The 10,772-nt window shown below is 30.5% G+C and overlaps 1 pseudogene; it reads right to left on the reverse strand.

The window, feature by feature from the left end:
* Positions 1-3,895: 3,895 nt before the first annotated feature.
* LOC105771379 (probable protein phosphatase 2C 9) lies at positions 3,896-10,554 on the reverse strand (annotated as a pseudogene).
* Positions 10,555-10,772: the final 218 nt, after the last annotated feature.

The raw sequence follows: 10,772 nt of genomic DNA on the forward strand, positions 1-10,772 counted from the left end.
GTATTCCCATAAACGCATTTTGTTGGATAAGAAATATTTTTGGGGTTAGGATACGTGTGCTGTGGGTTTTACATAAAAGATTGAGTGTTTCAAATGGAAAATTCTTGGGAAAATGTTATGGGTTTATTCAAATTTTCATATAAATATTTAAGTTTCTTTTTTTAAGAATATCGGTTTATGTGGGTTTAAGGAACCGGTTTCAAATTTGAGAAGTTTCAATCATTTTGGGTCACGAGAGTTCTAAGATTTTGTTTTAAAATTTCAAGTGATCAATTGCTGTTCGTTTTTACTAGGTTTTTGTTGGGTCTTAGCAAGATGTAACTACATCCATACCAAGGATAGAAATAGGTTAAAGGTTCAAAGAATTGAGAAATTAGTATTTTCCTATTACAACATGAAATTTAAGAGGAGATGTCATAAAAGAACAAGCATTGATTAAATAAATGATAGTCTTAATTCTATTAGCGTTGGTCATATCTTTGAAGATGATGATCTACTATCTAAATGATTGTAAGAGAAAAAAAATCCATCAAAGCAACTTAGGAGGAAGGGAAATGAATGTAGAGATCCATCCGAAGGAAAACGAAATAAGCATACTTTTGAAGGCTCTTCTTCTCTTAGCAGATCAACTTCTAGTAATACTGGGTATAGTGATTTATTTGCTAGTACTTAAGGTGAGCAACCTCCATTTTTTCAACCTCCTCATGGTTACTTATAGCCACATAGCTACATTTCCTAGTTACAATATGCTTTATCCACCTCAAATGTATCATCACTCAAGTGTACCGCATAAGTAAAACATAAAAAGTTTGATTGAATTAAAAATTGGATGGACAAATAAAAAAGTGGGGGAATCAATTTTTGCAACCAGCCCACTGCTATTATTGTTTCCTTGTTGCCGCTGGCTAGCTACCATCTTAGTGTGGGTTTGCGGTGCGGTATTGTTATAGTATTTAATTTTATTGTCACCGTTATTTTTACACTAATTACAGATAAACACATTACTCTTCTAAAATTACTTGTCAGTGCTTTCCGGATACAGTACAAAAGCACCCAAGGAGAAAGTTGGAGATAAAAACAGTGAAATTTGCTCCATATTTTGTGTTTAATATGAGAAAGAAATGGAAAACATAATCATATTTTTTATTTGTCAAATAGCAGTATATCACAAAACAGAAAAGGGAAGGGGTGAGAATCATGAGATAAATATGAACTTAAAAGAGGAAAAGACGAGAAAAGAGTAGGCGGTAGAAATTTTTGGTTTTAATTTCTTACCATTAATTTAGCATTGCTCTTTATAAATATTTTTAAAAAATATGGTAAAAAAGTGATTTTAAAAAGTTTAGTTTAATATTTAAATATTTAAAACTAGTTTAACATTGATTTTGAAAGTGGTTTTGAAAAATACTTTTGAAAAGTTTGATTTAAGATTTACACCACATTTGGTTGGGGGTAAACCTACCCATGGGTAGAGCCGCTCGGCCCGACTCGAAAGCCTGCCTGAAAAGTGAGAGGGTTTGAGCAAAAATATAGGCCCGATTAATAGGCTTGAAAAAAAATGTCTGTTTTAAAAATAGGCTGAGCCTCGGGTAAGACATTTTTAGCCCGAGCCCGGCCCGATCCAAATTCACTAAATGCCAAAAAAAACTGCTATTTTTTGTTATTTTAATGATATTTTCTTATTATTTTCTCCCTATTTTGCTACAATTTCACTATTATATTGCAACTATTTTGTTGTTATTATTTGGATATTGTATTACACTTGTTTTATTGTTAATTTTGTTATTACTTGAGAGACATTTTCTTGTTAAGTTACATCTATCTTAATATTATTTAAGTATACATATTTTTTAAAATTTATTTTCAATTTGTTCGGAAATATTTATTTTAATATTTTTAGTATTTTTGATGTATTATGTATATTTAAAAATTATGTAAAAATAATATAATATAAAAATTTAATATGGGCGGGCCAGATCAGGCTCAGGTTTTAGCATATTTATTTGGGCTGGGCTTGGAAAAATTTTAGGCTTATTTTTTGGGTCGGGTCGGGTCTGGGCCTAGCAAATGGACCTTAATTTTTTCTTGGGTCCGGCCCGGCCCGGCCCATGATCACCTCTAGTTGGGGAGAATGGAATAGGGCTATAATGGAATAAAGCTGTAATAGAATAGAGCTGTAATTAGTAATTCAATTGTTTGGTTGAATGGAATGGAATGGAATAGAGCTGTAATAATATTCTTGTATTTCGTTGAATGGAATAGATGATGTAATAGTATAAGAAAAAGGCTTAAATGACCAAAGTACCCTTAGTAGAAATTTTTTAGTAGATGATTATTGTTATTATTATTAAATTTTAATAAGATTATTATTAAATATAATTAATTTAATCATATTTTAACATAATTATTATTAAATATAATTTAATAACATTCTTAATATGATTATTATTAAAATATGAATTAATAAAATTATAATAAATAATATTATAAAATAATATATAATCTACTTTATTATTTTTAAATTGCAATGTATATATTTAATGTGCTAAAATATCTATATTTATAAACATGGGCGCTTTAATTGTTCATACAACAACACCAAATTTTGTTTCGTGTCATAATATTTTAAATTTGACAAGCAATAATCAAGAACATATTTATTCAAAAATGGTTCATGTAATATTGAAATTTATATCATAAGGGATTACAATCGGGCAAGAATATCAGGAAAGCAACTTGATATAACTTTGATTAATGTAAGGTGCCAAGTTCAGTATTCTAATAAAATAGAAACTGCTCACTCGGAGAAGATTCTCAACTTAAATATTTCCTCACATTGGCAATTTTAGCTGTTCATACAGGAAAACCAAATTTGGTTTCATGCCAAAATATTTTAAATTTGACAAGCAACAATCAAGCACATATTTATTCACAAAATGGTTCATGTAGCATTGAAATCTGCAAGTTGGGTGTAATTTCATAAGGGATCAAAATCAGGCAAGAATATCAAGAAAGCAACCTAATAGATATCTGGCATTCTACTTAAACGGATTCTTAAGACAAATTTGTTAACTAGGTACCTAGAAACAACATGTAAATATCATTCAATTTGATAGTACTAAAGAGACATCACACAATTCATTGTTGTAGAAGAGGAGGATTAGACCCTTCTGCCAACAATAGTCACCATCAATTTAAACAAACAAAAAAAAAAGCCTTGAATGATCAAATATGAGAAGTAAAGAAAAATAACCAATTCGTTATTTTGATTGTATCTTTTCTACATTTTGGCTGCAGCCATTCTTACAAGTCTTAAAACTTCAATTCTCAAAGTGCCAAACTCACCCAAGCCTTAATCAAATCCCAAACCAAGCTAAATGAATTTTTACTTGTTTTAACCATTCAAATCATTTCCTTAAACTTGACTTTAGAGGGTATTTTCTAAGTTATCTGTATTGTAAATCTATTCATTTACATGACAAATTATATTGCAAAAAATTTATTTTCTTTCTATAGTTTTCCATGTTTGTAATATATTTGAAGTTCTTTTGTAACACAAAATAATTTGTATGCAATTGGTAACTACATTGAACCAAAGTATGGAAATTCCTCTAGTCACGATCAAAGCCAACTTCATCTATACACAATATAACAATATACATTCAATTCCTAATCACCTTTATAAAGAAATCAAACAATATCAAACAACTGAACCTAATCGATAAACACGAATTTACATGGGGTGATAATCCTATATTTTTTTCTTTTTGTGAAGTGCAACTCTTAATCCCCATAGTGCTTGGTATGTATTTTTATGTTGGTTTGATTCACAAGTTGACCATATGTAAACAAACTCTTATTTCAGGTATATACTACAAATCTCATCCAAATAGTTCTATCCTCTAAATTTAACAACAACACAAGATGTCATCTTTACTGTCTCTTTTAACCCCTTCCGCAATTAGTTGTTTCAAACCCTTCTGTGGGTATTTAAACTTTTTTGCAATATCAACGGCCTCTTGATTACTCATCACCTGGATTAAACATATGCAAAAGGAGAAATAAGTCCTATAAAAATATTTTCAGCTCAATAAGGAGACATCAAGGTAAAGTGTTTTACCTTCCAAAGACCATCACTTACAAGAATTAAAATATTTTTATTACTATCGATGTTGGTCCATTGAATGTCGGGATCTGATTGTAGATGCGATTTAAGGCTCTTGTCATCAAAAGCACACGAAACTACTAGTTGTCTATTGACTCTAGGAACATCTCCTGATAGTATGCACAAATAGTAAATTTAACAATCTCATCATATTAGCAAATTATAAATGCAGGGTCGTACATTACGCAAGGAATATGATGCATATAAATCAACCAAATTAGAACAAAGACCTTAATACCACTTAACAGTAGAAACTTGAAGTTTTCAAGCATCGATTTCTTTCTTAGTATCTTCACCATGTAGGGCCAACAAATAAGAATCAAAATGATAAAACATATACAACATAATGGCAAATGGCAGTTTCCTTTCTGGTCGGCAAGACCAAGATTATGAATATAATGGAACAAGACATTTCAAATTTTTAGTGGCTTTAACATGCCTGATGTATTTGTACTTCATAACCAACACAAAGATATGCCTTAAGACACCATTAAGTTATTATACAGTAAGGAAAAGAAACATAAAATAGAGTGAAAAACTTCACCAGTGATTGATATGTGAAAAAGGATAGACAAAACAATTTATGGTTTACTACAAGGTTAGAAAAGCTGACAGAGATGATCTCTCCCTATGATTGTAAAGAGGCTAAGAGCTAAATACAAGCATTAAGTAGTAGAAGCTGCAAGTGTAACAGCCCGTTTTTGGGTCAAATCAGAACAGTGATTTCAGAACCACAATCCGAAGTTAAAATATTTATTTTATTATTTTATTAAGGTTTACAGTATGATAGAATAATCTTGTGAAAATTTCGTAAAGAAATTTTACCGTTTGAATGGTTAATTCGGTAAAAAGGACTAAATCGCGTAAAACTTGTGTTCTATTAGTTAAAAGTATCAAATGGCTATTAAATTAAATTGTGGGAGTCCTAATTTGGTAATTAGACCATTAGTTGTCATAATGGACATTTATGGACACCTTTAACATGATTTTTGGTTGTTTAATTAAAGGTTAATTTTGGTATTTTATAATAAAGGTTAATTAATTAAAATAAAACAATAATTTTGGGTTATCATCTTCCAAAAAACAAATTGAAGAAAGGAAAAATCAGCCATGGTTGTGTTCTTATTCGGTCAAACTTCATTTGTCCATTAAAGTACTGTTTTGACTTAGTTTTTAATGATTTCTACGTTTCTAATCTCGTTGTAGCTTAATCTAGCTAGCCCGTATCTCCGATTTCAAAACTGTTAAAGTATTTGAATGTTTCCATTGTTGAATATATAATTATTTTGATGTTTTATGATAAATTATGAATGGTTTTTATTATATTAACAAGTTTTGCTAAGGAATTTTTGATAAAAATGTCAATTTTGGACTAAATTGTGAAATATAAAAATGTTGTGGTAGAAATGTGAAATAAATGAAAATTTTGGGCTGCTAGGGACCCTATTAGAATTCGGCTAGCTTGGGTTGAGGTTTCATGAATTTTGTATTTTTTGAGCTAGGGACTAAATTGTAAAAATGTCAAAGTATCAGGGGTAAAATAGTGATTTTACTAAAATGTGAAATTGGATTGAATTGACTAGAATATGGATTGAAATAGCTAAATTTGATTATTTAGATCAAGAGCAGGAGGAAATCGAGGAAAATAGAAATTACCAAAATGCCCCTAAACGTTGGAATTTCTACTATTTAGCCAGGTAAGTTTGTATCAATAGGATCGAACTTTAATTATGTTAATTTACTTGTATTTGATTTGAAATAGAATTATAATTGTTTAAAATGTATGATACGAAATTCAAATGCTTGATTGAGGAAATTATTAAGTAATACCGAGCCCCTTTTAAACTTAGAGAAAATCGTAGGATACAAGTGACATGTCACTAGGGTTACCGTATTGTCGAGCTCTTGCATTTTTTGCGGACTCAACACAGCTCGTATGAGCTTACCGATATATCAGCTCTTATGAGCTTACCGTTTCAACTCGATAGAGCTTGCCATTCATCAGCTCGGAATGAGCTTACTAATCATGGTTGAAATAACAGAAATGATAATGAATTGACGGATTTCTGATAAATACACTTATAGTGTATCACCCGTGTATCCCTCGATGTTCTAATAGGTTCAACGGGTATAATTACTGTTACTGATCATATGAATAAGCTATGTAATTATATGGTTGGATTACTGTTGATATGTATAAGTTACTGTTGATAAGGATAAATTTCTATTATTACTAATGAATTACAGGTTATACGAATAGAAATGAATTGATATAAATGTTATGTGATTTACATAGTATTTATGATTAATGGTGAACTCACTTGTGATGATTCGATGAAATATGGACATTACGGTACTAACTTATTAATGGTTTTATATGCTTAGGTAATTGGAAAAATTGGTTGGATTGTATGGAAATGATATTACATGTTATATTGATGGTTTTACTACGTATATGGCACTTAGTGTGCAAAATACCAAGTATTTGACGTTAATTCCAATTGTTCAATGGAAGAGATCATGGTACGCGAATAGAAATGACGATATGAGTCAGTACAGGTATACGTGATATGCTCGACAAGTAAGTGATATTTGATAAATTCATATGATACATAAGTGAAAGTTGATGAATTCATATTTGAAGTACCTAGTTGTTAATGCAATAAGAATTAAATTGGAAGGAGCTGAATTATATGTATTTATGTTGCTTTAAGTTGTGAATAAGTTGTTAAATTATTTATAGTTCCGATAATCATACTGTTTACTAAGCTTATTAGCTTACTCTTTATTTTTCGTATTTTTTTCAGTGATTTGAAAGCTCGCTCGGATTCAAAGCCATCGAAGATTTCATCACACTATCCAGGAGTTGATTTGGTATTTTGATCTCTTTGAAATTGGTAATATGGCATGTATAGGCTAGTTGATTATATCAGATGTATAAGTTATTTTAGCTATTGAAGCTTATATGTATTGATGTGTTTAAGCCATGTGATTTAGCTTAACTTGACTAAATATTTGGTTATGTATATGTGTGCTAAATATGGTATGTTTGGCATTTTGATTGATGGAATTGATTATGCAAATGGTTTGAATATGTGATGGATATGTGAATCGAAATTGCTTAAATGATAATTGGTATGTGGATGTTTATGGGGTTGAATTATTGAATAGATTATATGCATATTTTGGCTTATAAGTCTTGTTGGTTTGGTATGCATTTGATGACACAAATGGTATTGATTTGAGATGATTTTTAATGTAAGAATGGCATGGATTTGAGAGGTGAAATGGATGTATATGAAATGGTGTAATATGTGTATTGAAAAATGATTAATTGGTTGCTTATTTGAATGTGGTTTTGGTACCATTGGGTTGATTATAGATGCATGTGTTTTGGGTGAGGAAAATGGCTTAAAACAAGCCTAAATTTCACCCCACACAGTTGAGCACATAGGCGTATGACTCGACCGTGTGTCCGCTGTAGCTTAACTAATTAAGTCAGTGAGTTACACAGCCTAGACACATGGATGTGTCTACTGGCCATATGTGGCACACGGGCTGGCACACGGGCGTATGGTTGGCCATGTGACCTAAGTTAGTATGTATGTCCTGTTTCCACATGACTTGTGACACGGGCGTGTCTGGTGGCCGTGTGAAGCATACGGACGTGTGACCCTAGTACGAAAATTTTCTTGAATTTTCTTAAAACTTTTATATGTTACCGATTTAGTCCTGAATGTTTGTTCAAAGCTTTATATGCTCAATTTAAGCATGTTGTGATATTAAATGAATGAAAAATACTGAATTGAGTTGTTAATTGATAAATGTTTGTTCTGATTTGAGTTACGGGTCCGGTAGTGCCTCTTAACCTATTCTGACGACGGTACAGGTTAGGGGTGTTACAGCAAGACCACTTAAAAACACTCAGCATATATGACTAAAAACATTCATTGAGTTATTAAAACATATGAGTAGATGTGAACGAGCTCAAAGAACATATTTGAGACGAATCCACCTCTATTCTCAATGTTGCCTCGTTCAGTGTTGGGTTCATGATATGTCGTCATTTGTATTGCTTGACCCCCTCTAAAAAGAACAACACGTGAATCTCATACATTTGCCACCCATAGTTTTATTCCATTTATCAATATTGCAGTTAGAGATGTGGATCCACCATGAGCCAAGTATGAGCTTTGTGAAAAAATTGTTTTATCTGTTTTCTCAAAAGCCTTAGAGATGGCGCTAAAGGGGTTAACCCAAAACTCTTCCTATAATAAGTGAGAAAATGTAAGCATATGATCTCTTAAAAATAATAAAAGCAAACCATTTAAAAACGATATGGTACATCCCACCTCCTTCAGTATATCGGAAAACACATGCTTTTGTAGGTAGGATGTTATAATATCTCCCAAATGACCATCGTAGATAGCAAAAAAACTAACTCGTGCTGTTGAATCTGCATGAACTTAACCACATGATAGTCCTCCATAGAATGATTAGCTTTCCCTTTTATTAGATTGAAACCAAACTTTATCATACCCTCATGGCTTTTCCCCTTACCAGAACCTAAATACGAACTCCCTTCTCCAAGCTAAAATAAGACCCAATTAACCCCCTAAATAGAAATCAAAGATCAATGGATTGAAAATCCTAAAAAACCTTGGCTCAAAATCAAATCTAAACAAACCCAAAAAATTGACAGAGAAAAAGAAAATGAAAATCTTGGCTATGACAACTCTATTGAGAGAAAGAAAAAGAAAGCAGAAAAAGAGCAAAAAGCAAAGAAAGAGGGCAAAAAAATGATAGAGAGGAAAATGAAAGGAACGAAGAGAGAAAATGTTTACTTGAAGGACATTGCGATGAAGGGGAGGAGTGGTATGGCTGGAGTTGAATGAAGCAAAGGAGTGGCTGTCTGGCTAAGTGAGAGCGTTTTTGAGGTGAGAAAGGGTGAAATGGAAACAAGGCAAGCACCAAATCAGTAATCAGTGGGGAAGAGGCAAGATAGAAATGACACCATTTCCATGCATAAGCCCATAATGGGGCATTCCACTAAACCAAACAACTATTTATGGTGTGCCCGCGGAATAGAGTTGTAATGGCTATGCCATTAAATTGAACCAAACAGGGTGTTAAGTGTTTAGTATTGTTGTCAAAAAGTACTTTTGAGAAATAAAATGTCCATTTTAGACATGGTGTTATAAAGTAACAAATAAGCATTTAAGTAATGTCCAAAGTAGTTAATATTATGATATTTAAATAATAATATAAAAAATAATTTATTATAATTTGTTGGTAATATTTTAATATATGAACAAAATTTAAATATTTTTTAAGCAATTAACTAGAGAAGGGAAAATACCTTGTGTTGGAGGGGTGAAAATGTAATTCAGCTGTTAAAAGTGCTTTTGGGAGAGAAAATCTAGAAAATTTAACTTCTCTATTTGGAAAAAAGTACTTCTGAAAAGCCAACAATTTCCTTCAAAAGTTGCTTGTTTAGCATTCTTTTTGCTTCAAAAGTGCTTCTAAAAAGCACTACTAAACACAGCCTTAGCATTGCTATGAAAAAAATACTTTTAAAAAAATAAAATGTCTATTTTAGACATAATAATGTTAAAGAAGAAAATATGTATTTAAATGATATTAAATTTCGTTAATATTATTATATATGAAATACATCAAACTAGATTATAATAAAATATAAAAATTTATTATAACTTATTATTAATAGTTTAATACATGAATTAAAAATTTAAATATATTTAAAATAACTTGTATTATTTTTTACAAAATGTAATTTGGATATATAAACCATATTAGATATTAACATAACATAGAAAAATAAACCTTACAAATTCAAACATTCTATATATTTGAATTAAGTTTCAAAAAGGGATAATAATTGTATACCCAATATAAATATTAAAAATTTTACATTAGCATTTGCAATTTAAAGTAATTTCATTAAACTACAAGCTATGACATCTCTTGTTAGATCCATTTCATAACCACTTGAATTGTTTGATTCACCATCATCATTATCATCACTTTCTCCATCATGCACATCTTTTGGATCAACAATATTCTCATATGTCTTGTTAATATTTTCGTATTCTATAAAATCTACATCATTTCAATCAACATGTTTCGGATAAACTTGTGTATCACCATTGTAACAACAACGATCATCGTTTGCTTTTCAAATCTATAACTTGACATATCCCTTAAAATGATCTATTTTTTTTCAAAACACCAAAAATTTGTTCAATCACACTACATAATGATGAATATGAATGATTGAATATCTCTTCTTTACCAGATATAGGTCTACCTCTGCGAAAGTTAGGTAAACGATATCGTTGTCCTCTATATGGTCGAAGATAACCTTTCATTTGAGGATATCCAAAATCAATAAGATAATATTTTTCTACATGTCATAGTATGATAAACAATTAATTCAAGAGTTGTTTTTTTAATTACCAAATAAAGAACTTATACTTTATTAATTCAACGACCAAGTACTTTTCAACTATTATATAAATATTTATGATCACATATAAAAAATTGAAAATCAATATTACAAAAATTCTTAAAATATAAATAAATAATC

This window comes from Gossypium raimondii, chromosome 5, assembly GCF_025698545.1.
Source record: "Gossypium raimondii isolate GPD5lz chromosome 5, ASM2569854v1, whole genome shotgun sequence".
In the NCBI taxonomy this organism is placed as follows: Eukaryota; Viridiplantae; Streptophyta; class Magnoliopsida; order Malvales; family Malvaceae; genus Gossypium; species Gossypium raimondii.